Source organism: Lissotriton vulgaris, chromosome 1_1 (assembly GCF_964263255.1).
Source record: "Lissotriton vulgaris chromosome 1_1, aLisVul1.2, whole genome shotgun sequence".
In the NCBI taxonomy this organism is placed as follows: Eukaryota; Metazoa; Chordata; class Amphibia; order Caudata; family Salamandridae; genus Lissotriton; species Lissotriton vulgaris.
In genome coordinates this window covers 190,668,622-190,683,136 of record NC_141685.1, presented here as the reverse complement: position 1 = coordinate 190,683,136, position 14,515 = coordinate 190,668,622, and positions in this window count along the sequence as shown.

The following is a 14,515-nucleotide window of genomic DNA, read 5'->3' as shown; positions in this document are numbered from 1 at the left end:
ACAGGTTGCCGCAGCCTTCCCTGACAACACTGATGTGAAGCCGCATGACGTCCGTCCCGGGGATGTTGTCCTAGTTCGCAACTTCGACAGGAAAAGTCCGTTGGAGCCCCGCTGGAAGTCTCCGAAGACCGTTCTTCTTACTACAAAGACCGCAGTCAAATTGGAAGGCAGAAAGGGGTGGGTTCACCTAAGCCATATCAAAACATTCCCAGGACTGAAACCGGAACAAGACACACCCACCCCCACCAAAGACTGTGTTACCAAAGACTTTACCGAACCTAAACGAGAAAAAACTGCTCAAGAACAATACCGCATGAAATTACGATCTAGCAAGTCAGACAGTTTAATTGTTTAAGTCCTCCCCTAGGTGAATCGGTTAAATAGTTTCTGACATGTATCCCCTAGATCGAGATAGAGAGAGAGAAGCAAAGAAAAGTACATATTGCAAATCACTTCGTAGTCACTGCATAGTGACACTAATCATCATGTTTATTCTCAGTGTTTTAATTATTATTGCTAGCATCTTATTACCTATCTACTATCCTATTTTCAAGCATGACCAATCTGCTTACAATGTCTCCGCTGAACACACTTTTAGTGAGTTACCTCCTCATGAGCTTTCCTACAGACTTGCGCTGCGCAACAATACATTCATTAGTATGTTACATCATTCTCATCAAACTAACAATGCTACAAATTGCTGGATATGTGGCCGACTCCCTCCCTACCAGAATTACAAGGGAGCTCTGCCTCTCTTTCCGTACCCGTTCTCTCACAATGGCTCCTGCGGAGCATGGTTCAAAATAATTAATTCTTTAGATCCCGATATTGCTGTTTTCGATGGGGGTTGGGTTTGGGGAAACCTGAACTTGGTCCTACTAGACGTCTGTTACCCGGATAAGGAGGGACTCCCCACTAGAATAGGAACTGATCTAGAAAATGAAGTATATGGATTAGGTAATTATACAATTAGCCTTATGATTCTTACTGTCGAATCCGAAGCCACACCAGTTCTACCTATTATGTCAGTACTGCCAGTCACTGGTGAATTATGTATCAAGAAGAAAGGTTCAGTACACTTAGGTCATAGTAAATGCACTACTGTGGTCGAATTCAGTGATGATGGAAAATCATCTTTCAAAGCTATCAGTCATTCCTACTTTGTTTGTGGTCATACCGCATACATACGTCTACCTCCAGATTGGGATGGTACCTGTTACATTGCATTCCTTCTGCCACCTGTTTTTCTAGCTCCTCCTGATTACCATAGAAATAGCAATCTAGTGAAGAATAGACCCAGAAGAGATGTCCCACTTGTCGACTACACAGAAACGGCATGGGAACAGTACACTGACTTTAATAAAGGATTCTTTTTCTTTTTAGGCCCTGTCCAGAATAGTAAATTAATACGCAGATTAACTAGAACACTTGAAGCCGTAGTAAATGAAACTACCTCCGCCTTAGGTAACTTAACAGAAGAGCAGTCCGCTATGCGGGTTGTTGTCCTTCAGAATCGTCTTGTAATTGACGTCATCTTGGCAGATAGAGGTGGAGCCTGTAAGGTCATCGGGTCAAGCTGCTGTGTTTTCATTCCACAAAATGCCCCATCTGTATATCAAGCTATCACCCGTCTTCATAAAATTGCAAATCAGATACATCAGAATCCAGGCACCTGGACTTGGTCCGGTTGGTTCTGGACAACGTTAACAGCTTGGGGATGGAAGATCCTATCCTTCCTAGGCATTGGCCTAGTCCTAGTATTCAGTTGCTGCCTGTGCCTGCAGTGTGGGCCAGCGATTTGTGGACTGTGTGCCACCTCTTGCATTGAACATTCCAGTTTTCACTCAAAACGTAACCGAAAGAAAGAAGAACAAATGATGTTACAAGAACAGACTGATCGATTCATGAGGATCGATATTTCATGAAGGGTCCGTAGGGAACAAGGAGGGAATGAGGAAAATTAAATTTTGGCCATGTTGTGTTCCCTAGCGCGTACCCCACCGACTCCATGTACCAGCTTAAAGTGCATGTAACTTCCCTCCTGTGCCAGCTATGAAGACGCAAATACATTTGCGTCCACCGTTAACTTGTCCGCTTTCAGATCCACCTTGAATGGATTATGTAGTCCGTTCCTAAGTATGCTATGCCACCGTCTTTTTGTAGTACACTTTTCATGTATTCCTGCTCTAGCAAGAGTAGGCCCTGAATTCCTGCCATCTGAACCTCTTTTGTGGCTCCTGACTCTGCCCAGGCTACCTCTGTACTCGTGAACTCTGTCCTACATTCAGCGCGGCCCCTCGCGCTCAGCTCAAGCCTGCTTTCTGCCAAGACTGACTATAACCTTCGAGTTATCTGTTCCGCTCCCCGAGAATACATTCCTGCCTACTAGATCCTGTAAACATCCTCTCCAGCTGCAGAGCCAAAAGGCCGACCTGTCTTAATGCAAGTAATTCATAGCCTCTGTTGCCATGCTCCCATGGAAGGCCCCGTGCCCCACGCTTCACATGTAGACACTCAGGCGCTCATACACGCATCTACAGTTAGCATAGAATAGCTTCTACCCTAGAGACCTTTCCGCCCAGATAGTATAGTTCCTAAACATCAGATATCAGATATGATAGAAGTACAAGTTGATCTGACATGCCAGACTTCTGTCTCTTTCCGTCAGTGTAAATGTCAAGTCCCCTGCACCCCGTCAATCACACGTCATGCAGCTGCGCGCGCATCCAAGCTTCCGATTTCTGCTGACATTGCAACATTCTGTTAGCACCACCCCTTGGTGCCACCCATTTGCGTCACCTATCAGTGACGTTTCTAGCACACGCCTCTAATTCACGCCTAGTTTACGCCTCTTGATGATGTACTAGTACCACGTGTATACTGTTATCTTGTCTTCTCTCAGCTGTTACGCCTCTTACATTGACTCTCATGGTATAAATCAAGTATATAAGCTATGTATTATGAATAAAAAGCAGCGCTCTATCCCTTCTGACACCCCTGTGGTGGTCAGAACATGATATCCTGATTCCTTAATGAGGAATAAAACCCTTAGAAACTCTAACACCACGGACTCTGTTTTCTTTCATTCTGATTGAGTTATCATTGATTAAGTACTTACCTGCATAGAAATTAAGAGAGTAAATTAATTATTTACGTCATAGAGAGGAGGGAGACAGACAGTGAAGAGTCAGGCACAGAGAAGGCAGACAGTGAAGAGTCACGCACAGAGCTGAGTCAGACAGTTTAAAAGTCAGGCACATAGAGTAGACAGAGAGTGAAGAGTCAGGAAGAGAGGAGACAGACAGCAAAGATTCAGCACAGAGAGAAGACAGGCAGTGAAGAGTCAGGCACAGAGAGGAGACAGACAGTGAAGGGTCAGGCACAGAGATGAAGCGGACAGTGAAGAGTCAGGCATATAGAGCAGACAGACAGTGAAGAGTCAGGAAGAGAGGAGACAGACAGTGAAGAGTCAGGCACAGAGAGGAGACAGACAGCAAAGATTCAGCACAGAGAGAAGACAGGCAGTGAAGAGTCAGGCACAGAGATGAAGCGGACAGTGAAGAGGAGACAGACAATGAAGAGTCAGGCATAGATGAGGGAGACAGACATTGAAGAGTCAGGGACAGAGGAGGCAGACAGTGAAGAGTCAGACACAGAGAGGAGACAGACAGTGAAGAGTCAGGCACAGAGAGGAGACAGACAGTGAAGAGTCAGGCACAGAGAGGAGACAGACAGTGAAGAGTCAGGCACAGAGAGGAGACAGGCTGTGAAGAGTCAGGCACAGAGAGGAGACAGACAGTAAAGAGTCAGGCACAGAGAGGAGACTGATTGAGAAGGGTCAGGCACAGAGATGAGGCAGACGGAGAAGAGTTAGGCACAGAGATGAGTCAGACTGAGAAGAGTAAGGCACAGAGGTGAGACAGTCAGTGAAGAGTCAGGCACAGAGAGGAGACAGTGAAGAGTCAGGTGAAAAGTAAGGCACAGAGAGGAGACAGACGTTGAACAGTCAGGCACAGAGAGGAGACAGACAGTGTAGAATCAGGCACAGTGATGAGGCATACAGTGAAGAGTCGGGCACAGAGAGGAGACAGGCAGTGAAGAGTCAGGCACAGAGAGGAGACAGACAGTGAAGAGCCAGGTGAAAAGTCAGGCACAGAGAGGAGACAGAAGTTGAAGAGTCAGGTACAGAGAGAAGACGGACAGTGAAGAGTCAGGTGAAGTCAGGTACAGAGAGGATACAGGCAGTGAAGAGTCAGGCTCAGAGAGGAGACTGATTGAGAAGGGTCAGGCACAGAGATGAGGCAGACGGAGAAGAATTAGGCACAGAGATGAGTCAGACTGAGAAGAGTAAGGCACAGAGGTGAGACAGTCAGTGAAGAGTCAGGCACAGAGAGGAGACAGTGAAGAGTCAGGTGAAACGTCAGGCACAGAGAGGAGACAGACGTTGAACAGTCAGGCACAGAGAGGAGACAGACAGTGTAGAATCAGGCAAAGAGAGGAGACAGACAGTGGAGATTCAGGCACAGAGGAAACATACAGTAAAGAGTTGGACGCAGACAGTGAAGAGTCAGACAGACAGTGAAGAGTCGGACACAGACAGTGAAGAGTCAGGCACAGAGATGAGGCATACAGTGAAGATTCGGGCGCAGAGAGGAGACAGGCAGTGAAGGGTCAGGCACAGAGATGAGGCAGACAGTGAAGGGTCAGGCACAGAGAGGGGACAGACAGTGGAGAGTCAGGCACAGAGATGAGGCATACAGTGAAAAGTCAGGCACATAGAGTAGACAGACAGTGAAAAGTCAGGCACAGAGATGAGGCAGATAGTGAAGAGTCCGGCTCAGAGAGGAGGCAGACCGTGAAGATTCAGGAACAGAGAGGAGCCAGACAGTGAAGAGTCAGGCACAGAGAGGAGGCAGACAGTGAAGAGTCAGGCACATAGAGTAGACAGACAGTGAAGAGTCAGGAAGAGAGGAGTCAGACAGTGAAGAGTCAGGCACAGAGAGGAGGCAGACAGTGAAGAGTCAGGTACAGAGAGGAGGCAGACAGTGAAGAATCAGGCACAGAGAGGAGGCAGACAGTGAAGTGTCAGGCACAGATATGAGGCAGACAGAAAAGAGTCAGGCACCGAGAGGAGGCAGACAGCGAAGAGTCAAGCACAGAGGAGGGAGACAGACAGTGAAGAGTCAGGCACAGAGGAGGCAGACAGTGAAGAGTCAGGCACAGAGATGAGTCAGACAGTTAAATGTCAGGCACATAGAGTAAACAGACAGTGAAAAGTCAGGCACAGAGATGAGGCAGACAGTGAAGAGTCAGGCACATAGAGTAGACAGACAGTGAAGAGTCAGGCACAGAGAGGAGACAGAAAGTGAAGAGTTAGGCACAGAGATGAGGCAGGCTGAGAAGAGTCAGGCACAGAGAGGAGACAGACAGCAAAGAGTCAAGCACAGAGACAAGACAGACAGCAAAGATTCAGGCACAGAGAGGAGACAGGCAGGCAGTGAAGAGTCAGGCACAGAGAGGAGACAGGCAGTGAAGAGTCGGGCAGAGAGAGGAGGCAGACAGTGAAGAGTCAGGCACACAGAGGAGACAGACAGTGAAGAGTCAGGCATAGATGAGGGAGACAGACATTGAAGAGTCAAGCACAGAGACGAGACAGACAGCAAATATTCAGGCACAGAGAGGAGACAGGCAGGCAGTGAAGAGTCAGGCACAGAGAGGAGACAGGCAGTGAAGAGTCGGGCACAGAGAGGAGGCAGACAGTGAAGAGACAGGCACACAGAGGAGACAGACAGTAAAGAGTCAGGGACAGAGGAGGAGGACAGGGAAGAGTCGGGCACACAGAGGAGACAAACAGTGAAGGGTCAGGCACAGAGAGGAGACAGACAGTGAAGAGTTAGGCATAGAGAGGAGACAGAAAGTGAAGAGTTAGGCACAGAGATGAGGCAGACTGAGAAGAGTTAGGCACAGAGAGGAGACAGACAGCAAAGAGTCAGGCACACAGAGGAGACAGACAGTGAAGAGTCAGGCATAGATGAGGGAGACAGACATTGAAGAGTCAGGGACAGAGGAGGCAGACAGTGAAGGGTCAGGCACACAGAGGAGACAGACAGTGAAGAGTCAGGCACAGAGAGGAGACAGACAGTGAAGAGTCAGACACAGAGAGGAGACAGACAGTGAAGAGTCAGGCATAGAGATGAGGCACAGAGGTGAGACAGTCAGTGAAGAGTCAGGCACAGAGAGGAGACAGTGAAGAGTCAGGTGAAAAGTCAGGCACAGAGAGGAGACAGACGTTGAACAGTCAGGCACAGAGAGGAGACAGACAGTGTAGAATCAGGCACAGAGAGGAGACAGACAGTGGAGATTCAGGCACAGAGGAGACATACAGTAAAGAGTTGGACGCAGACAGTGAAGAGTCAGACAGACAGTGAAGAGTCGGACACAGACAGTGAAGAGTCAGGCACAGAGATGAGGCATACAGTGAAGAGTCGGGCACAGAGGGGAGACAGGCAGTGAAGGGTCAGGCACAGAGATGAGGCAGACAGTGAAGGGTCAGGCACAGAAAGGAGACAGACAGTGAGGAGTCAGGCACAGAGATGAGGCATACAGTGAAAAGTCAGGCACATAGAGTAGACAGAGAAAAGTCAGGCACAGAGATGAGACAGATAGTGAAGAGTCCGGCACAGAGAGGAGGCAGACAGTGAAGATTCAGGCACAGAGAGGAGCCAGACAGTGAAGAGTCAGGCACAGAGAAGAGGCAGACAGTGAAGAGTCAGGCACATAGAGTAGACAGACAGTGAAGAGTCAGGAAGAGAGGAGTCAGACAGTGAAGAGTCAGGCACAGAGAGGAGGCAGACAGTGAAGAGTCAGGTACAGAGAGGAGGCAGACAGTGAAGAATCAGGCACAGAGAGGAGGCAGACAGTGAAGTGTCAGGCACAGAGATGAGGCAGACAGAAAAGAGTCAGGCACCGAGAGGAGGCAGACAGCGAAGAGTCAAGCACAGAGGAGGGAGACAGACAGTGAAGAGTCAGGCACAGAGGAGGCAGACAGTGAAGAGTCAGGCACAGAGATGAGTCAGACAGTTAAATGTCAGGCACATAGAGTAAACAGACAGTGAAAAGTCAGGCACAGAGATGAGGCAGACAGTGAAGAGTCAGGCACATAGAGTAGACAGACAGTGAAGAGTCAGGCACAGAGAGGAGACAGACAGCAAAGATTCAGGCACAGAGAGGAGACAGGCAGGCAGTGAAGAGTCGGGCACAGGGAGGAGGCAGACAGTGAAGAGACAGGCACACAGAGGAGACAGACAGTGAAGAGTCAGGCATAGATGAGGGAGACAGACATTGAAGAGTCAGGGACAGAGGAGGCAGACAGTGATGGGTCAGGCACACAGAGGAGACAGACAGTGAAGAGTCAGGCACAGAGAGGAGACAGACAGTGAAGAGTCAGACACAGAGAGGAGACAGACAGTGAAGAGTTAGGCATAGTGAGGAGACAGAAAGTGAAGAGTTAGGCACAGAGATGAGGCAGACTGAGAAGAGTCAAGCACAGAGACGAGACAGACAGCAAAGATTCAGGCACAGAGAGGAGACAGGCAGGCAGTGAAGAGTCGGGCACAGAGAGGAGGCAGACAGTGAAGAGACAGGCACACAGAGGAGACAGACAGTGAAGAGTCAGGCATAGATGAGGGAGACAGACATTGAAGAGTCAGGGACAGAGGAGGCAGACAGTGAAGGGTCAGGCACACAGAGGAGACAGACAGTGAAGAGTCAGGCACAGAAAGGAGACAGACAGTGAACAGTCAGACACAGAGAGGAGACAGACAGTGAAGAGTCAGGCATAGAGATGAGGCACAGAGGTGAGACAGTCAGTGAAGAGTCAGGCACAGAGAGGAGACAGTGAAGAGTCAGGTGAAAAGTCAGGCACAGAGAGGAGACAGACGTTGAACAGTCAGGCACAGAGAGGAGACAGACAGTGTAGAATCAGGCACAGAGAGGAGACAGACAGTGGAGATTCAGGCACAGAGGAGACATACAGTAAAGAGTTGGACGCAGACAGTGAAGAGTCAGACAGACAGTGAAGAGTCGGACACAGACAGTGAAGAGTCAGGCACAGAGATGAGGCATACAGTGAAGAGTCGGGCACAGAGGGGAGACATGCAGTGAAGGGTCAGGCACAGAGATGAGGCAGACAGTGAAGGGTCAGGCACAGAGAGGAGACAGACAGTGAAGAGTCAGGCACAGAGATGAGGCATACAGTGAAAAGTCAGGCACATAGAGTAGACAGACAGTGAAAAGTCAGGCACAGAGATGAGGCAGATAGTGAAGAGTCCGGCACAGAGAGGAGGCAGACAGTGAAGAGTCAGGCACAGAGAGGAGACAGAAAGTGAAGAGTTAGGCACAGAGATGAGGCAGGCTGAGAAGAGTCAGGCACAGAGAGGAGACAGACAGCAAAGAGTCAAGCACAGAGACAAGACAGACAGCAAAGATTCAGGCACAGAGAGGAGACAGGCAGGCAGTGAAGAGTCAGGCACAGAGAGGAGACAGGCAGTGAAGAGTCGGGCACAGAGAGGAGGCAGACAGTGAAGAGACAGGCACACAGAGGAGACAGACAGTGAAGAGTCAGGCATAGATGAGGGAGACAGACATTGAAGAGTCAGGGACAGAGGAGGAAGACAGTGAAGGGTCAGGCACACAGAGGAGACAGACAGTGAAGAATCAGGCACAGAAAGGAGACAGACAGTGAAGAGTCAGATACAGAGAGGAGACAGACAGTGAAGAGTCAGGCATAGAGATGAGGCACAGAGGTGAGACAGTCAGTGAAGAGTCAGGCACAGAGAGGAGACAGTGAAGAGTCAGGTGAAAAGTCAGGCACAGAGAGGAGACAGGCGTTGAACAGTCAGGCACAGAGAGGAGACAGACAGTGTAGAATCAGGCACAGAGAGGAGACAGACAGTGGAGATTCAGGCACAGAGGAGACATACAGTAAAGAGTTGGACGCAGACAGTGAAGAGTCAGACAGACAGTGAAGAGTCGGACACAGACAGTGAAGAGTCAGGCACAGAGATGAGGCATACAGTGAAGAGTCGGGCACAGAGGGGAGACAGGCAGTGAAGGGTCAGGCACAGAGATGAGGCAGACAGTGAAGGGTCAGGCACAGAGAGGAGACAGACAGTGAAGAGTCAGGCACAGAGATGAGGCATACAGTGAAAAGTCAGGCACATAGAGTAGACAGACAGTGAAAAGTCAGGCACAGAGATGAGGCAGATAGTGAAGAGTCCGGCACAGAGAGGAGGCAGACAGTGAAGATTCAGGCACAGAGAGGAGCCAGACAGTGAAGAGTCAGGCACAGAGAGGAGGCAGACATTGAAGAGTCAGGTACAGAGAGGAGGCAGACAGTGAAGAATCAGGCACAGAGAGGAGGCAGACAGTGAAGTGTCAGGCACAGAGATGAGGCAGACAGAAAAGAGTCAGGCACCGAGAGGAGGCAGACAGTGAAGAGTCAAGCACAGAGGAGGGAGACAGACAGTGAAGAGTCAGGCACAGAGGAGGCAGACAGTGAAGAGTCAGGCACAGAGATGAGTCAGACAGTTAAATGTCAGGCACATAGAGTAAACAGACAGTGAAAAGTCAGGCACAGAGATGAGGCAGACAGTGAAGAGTCAGGCACATAGAGTAGACAGACAGTGAAGAGTCAGGCACAGAGAGGAGACAGAAAGTGAAGAGTTAGGCACAGAGATGAGAAGAGTCAGGCACAGAGAGGAGACAGACAGCAAAGAGTCAAGCACAGAGACAAGACAGACAGCAAAGATTCAGGCACAGAGAGAAGACAGGCAGGCAGTGAAGAGTCAGGCACAGAGAGGAGACAGACAGTGAAGAGTCAGACACAGAGAGGAGACAGACAGTGAAGAGTCAGGCATAGAGATGAGGCACAGAGGTGAGACAGTCAGTGAAGAGTCAGGCACAGAGAGGAGACAGTGAAGAGTCAGGTGAAAAGTCAGGCACAGAGAGGAGACAGACGTTGAACAGTCAGGCACAGAGAGGAGACAGACAGTGTAGAATCAGGCACAGAGAGGAGACAGACAGTGGAGATTCAGGCACAGAGGAGACATACAGTAAAGAGTTGGACGCAGACAGTGAAGAGTCAGACAGACAGTGAAGAGTCGGACACAGACAGTGAAGAGTCAGGCACAGAGATGAGGCATACAGTGAAGAGTCGGGCACAGAGGGGATACAGGCAGTGAAGGGTCAGGCACAGAGATGAGGCAGACAGTGAAGGGTCAGGCACAGAGAGGAGACAGACAGTGAGGAGTCAGGCACAGAGATGAGGCATACAGTGAAAAGTTAGGCACATAGAGTAGACAGACAGTGAAAAGTCAGGCACAGAGATGAGGCAGATAGTGAAGAGTCCGGCACAGAGAGGAGGCAGACAGTGAAGATTCAGGCACAGAGAGGAGCCAGACAGTGAAGAGTCAGGCACAGAGAGGACGCAGACAGTGAAGAGTCAGGCACATAGAGTAGACAGACAGTGAAGAGTCAGGAAGAGAGGAGTCAGACAGTGAAGAGTCAGGCACAGAGAGGAGGCAGACAGTGAAGAGTCAGGTACAGAGAGGAGGCAGACAGTGAAGAATCAGGCACAGAGAGGAGGCAGACAGTGAAGTGTCAGGCACAGAGATGAGGCAGACAGAAAAGAGTCAGGCACCGAGAGGAGGCAGACAGCGAAGAGTCAAGCACAGAGGAGGGAGACAGACAGTGAAGAGTCAGGCACAGAGGAGGCAGACAGTGAAGAGTCAGGCACAGAGATGAGTCAGACAGTTAAATGTCAGGCACATAGAGTAAACAGACAGTGAAAAGTCAGGCACAGAGATGAGGCAGACAGTGAAGAGTCAGGCACATAGAGTAGACAGACAGTGAAGAGTCAGGCACAGAGAGGAGACAGAAAGTGAAGAGTTAGGCACAGAGATGAGGCAGACTGAGAAGAGTCAGGCACAGAGAGGAGACAGACAGCAAAGAGTCAAGCACAGAGACGAGACAGACAGCAAAGATTCAGGCACAGAGAGGAGACAGGCAGGCAGTGAAGAGTCGGGCACAGAGAGGAGGCAGACAGTGAAGAGACAGGCACACAGAGGAGACAGACAGTGAAGAGTCAGGCATAGATGAGGGAGACAGACATTGAAGAGTCAGGGACAGAGGAGGCAGACAGTGAAGGGTCAGGCACACAGAGGAGACAGACAGTGAAGAGTCAGGCCCAGAAAGGAGACAGACAGTGAAGAGTCAGACACAGAGAGGAGACAGACAGTGAAGAGTCAGGCATAGAGATGAGGCACAGAGGTGAGACAGTCAGTGAAGAGTCAGGCACAGAGAGGAGACAGTGAAGAGTCAGGTGAAAAGTCAGGCACAGAGAGGAGACAGACGTTGAACAGTCAGGCACAGAGAGGAGACAGACAGTGTAGAATCAGGCACAGAGAGGAGACAGACAGTGGAGATTCAGGCACAGAGGAGACATACAGTAAAGAGTTGGACGCAGACAGTGAAGAGTCAGACAGACAGTGAAGAGTCGGACACAGACAGTGAAGAGTCAGGCACAGAGATGAGGCATACAGTGAAGAGTCGGGCACAGAGGGGAGACATGCAGTGAAGGGTCAGGCACAGAGATGAGGCAGACAGTGAAGGGTCAGGCACAGAGAGGAGACAGACAGTGAAGAGTCAGGCACAGAGATGAGGCATACAGTGAAAAGTCAGGCACATAGAGTAGACAGACAGTGAAAAGTCAGGCACAGAGATGAGGCAGATAGTGAAGAGTCCGGCACAGAGAGGAGGCAGACAGTGAAGATTCAGGCACAGAGAGGAGCCAGACAGTGAAGAGTCAGGCACAGAGAGGAGGCAGACAGTGAAGAGTCAGGCACATAGAGTAGACAGACAGTGAAGAGGCAGGAAGAGAGGAGTCAGACAGTGAAGAGTCAGGCACAGAGAGGAGGCAGACAGTGAAGAGTCAGGTACAGAGAGGAGGCAGACAGTGAAGAATCAGGCACAGAGAGGAGGCAGACAGTGAAGTGTCAAGCACAGATGAGGGAGACAGACAGTGGAGAGTCAGGCACAGAGGAGGCAGACAGTGGAGAGTCGGGCACAGAGATGAGTCAGACAGTTAAATGGCAGGCACATAGAGTAAACAGACAGTGAAAAGTCAGGCACAGAGATGAGGCAGACAGTGAAGAGTCAGGCACATAGAGTAGACAGACAGTGAAGAGTCAGGCACAGAGAGGAGACAGAAAGTGAAGAGTTAGGCACAGAGATGAGGCAGACTGAGAAGAGTCAGGCACAGAGAGGAGACAGACAGCAAAGAGTCAAGCACAGAGCCAAGACAGACAGCAAAGATTCAGGCACAGAGAGGAGACAGGCAGGCAGTGAAGAGTCAGGCACAGAGAGGAGACAGGCAGTGAAGACTCGGGCACAGAGAGGAGGCAGACAGTGAAGAGTCAGGCACACAGAGGAGACAGACAGTGAAGAGTCAGGCATAGATGAGGGAGACAGACATTGAAGAGTCAAGCACAGAGATGAGACAGACAGCAAATATTCAGGCACAGAGAGGAGACAGGCAGGCAGTGAAGAGTCAGGCACAGAGAGGAGACAGGCAGTGAAGAGTCGGGTGAAGAGTCAGCCACAGAGAGGAGACAGACAGTATAGAGTCAGGCACAGAGATGAGGCAGACAGTGAAGAGTCAGGCACCGAGAGGAGGCAGACAGTGAACAGTCAGGCAGAGAGAGGAGACAGACTGTGAAGAGTCAGGTGAAGAGTCAGCCACAGAGAGGAGACAGACAGTATAGAGTCAGGCACAGAGATGAGGCAGACAGTGAAGAGTTAGGCACCGAGAGGAGGCAGACAGTGAACAGTCAGGCACAGAGTTGGGACAGACAGTGAAGAGTCAGGCAAAGAGGAGGGAGACAGACAGTGAAGAGTCAGGCACAAAGGAGGCAGACAGAGACGAGTCAGGCACAGAGATGAGGCAGACAGACAGTGAAGAGTCAGGCACAGTGATGAGGCAAACAGTGAAATGTCAGGCAAAGAGGAGGGAGACAGCCAGTGAAGAGTCAGCCATGAAGGAGGCAGACAGACAGTGAAGAGTCAGGCACAGAGATGGGACAGACAGTGAAGAGTCAGGCACAGAGATGAGGCAGACAGTAAAGAGTCAGGGACAGAGGAGGAGGACAGGGAAGAGTCGGGCACACAGAGGAGACAAACAGTGAAGGGTCCGGCACAGAGTAGAGGCAAACAGTGAAGAGTCCGGCACAGAGAGGAGGCAGACAGCAAAGATTCAGGCACAGAGAGGAGACAGGCAGGCAGTGAAGAGTCAGGCACAGAGAGGAGACGGGCAGTGAAGAGTCGGGCACAGAGAGGAGGCAGACAGTGAAGAGTCAGGCACACAGAGGAGACAGACAGTGAAAAGTCAGGCATAGATGAGGGATACAGACATTGAAGAGTCAAGCACAGAGACGAGACAGACAGCAAATATTCAGGCACAGAGAGGAGACAGGCAGGCAGTGAAGAGTCTGGCACAGAGAGGAGACAGGCAGTGAAGAGTCGGGTGAAGAGTCAGCCACAGAGAGGAGACAGACAGTATAGAGTCAGGCACAGAGATGAGGCAGACAGTGAAGAGTCAGGCACAGAGATGAGACAGACAGTGAAGAGTCAGGCACCGAGAGGAGGCAGACAGTGAACAGTCAGGCAGAGAGAGGAGACAGACTGTGAAGAGTCAGGTGAAGAGTCAGCCACAGAGAGGAGACAGACAGTATAGAGTCAGGCACAGAGATGAGGCAGACAGTGAAGAGTCAGGCACCGAGAGGAGGCAGACAGTGAACAGTCAGGCACAGAGTTGGGACAGACAGTGAAGAGTCAGGCAAAGAGGAGGGAGACAGACAGTGAAGAGTCAGGCACAAAGGAGGCAGACAGAGACGAGTCAGGCACAGAGATGAGGCAAACAGTGAAATGTCAGGCAAAGAGGAGGCAGACAGACAGTGAAGAGTCAGGCACAGAGATGGGACAGACAGTGAAGAGTCAGGCACAGAGATGAGGCAGACAGTAAAGAGTCAGGGACAGAGGAGGAGGACAGGGAAGAGTCGGGCACACAGAGGAGACAAACAGTGAAGGGTCAGGCACAGAGAAGAGGCAAACAGTGAAGAGTCCGGCACAGAGAGGAGGCAGACAGTGAAGAGTCAGGCACAGAGAGGAGACAGGCAGTGAAGGGTCAGACACAGAGATGAGGCAGACAGTGAAGAGTCAGGCAAAGAGGAGGGAGACAGCCAGTGAAGAGTCAGCCATGAAGGAGGCAATCAGACAGTGAAGAGTCAGGCACAGAGATGAGACAGACAGTGAAGAGTCAGGCACAGAGATGAGGCAGACAGTGAAGATTTAGGGACAGAGGAGGCAGACAGGGAAGAGTCAGGGACAGAGGAGGCAGGCAGGGAAGGGTCACGCACACAGAGGAGACAGACAGTGAAGAGTCAGGCACAGAGAGGAGACA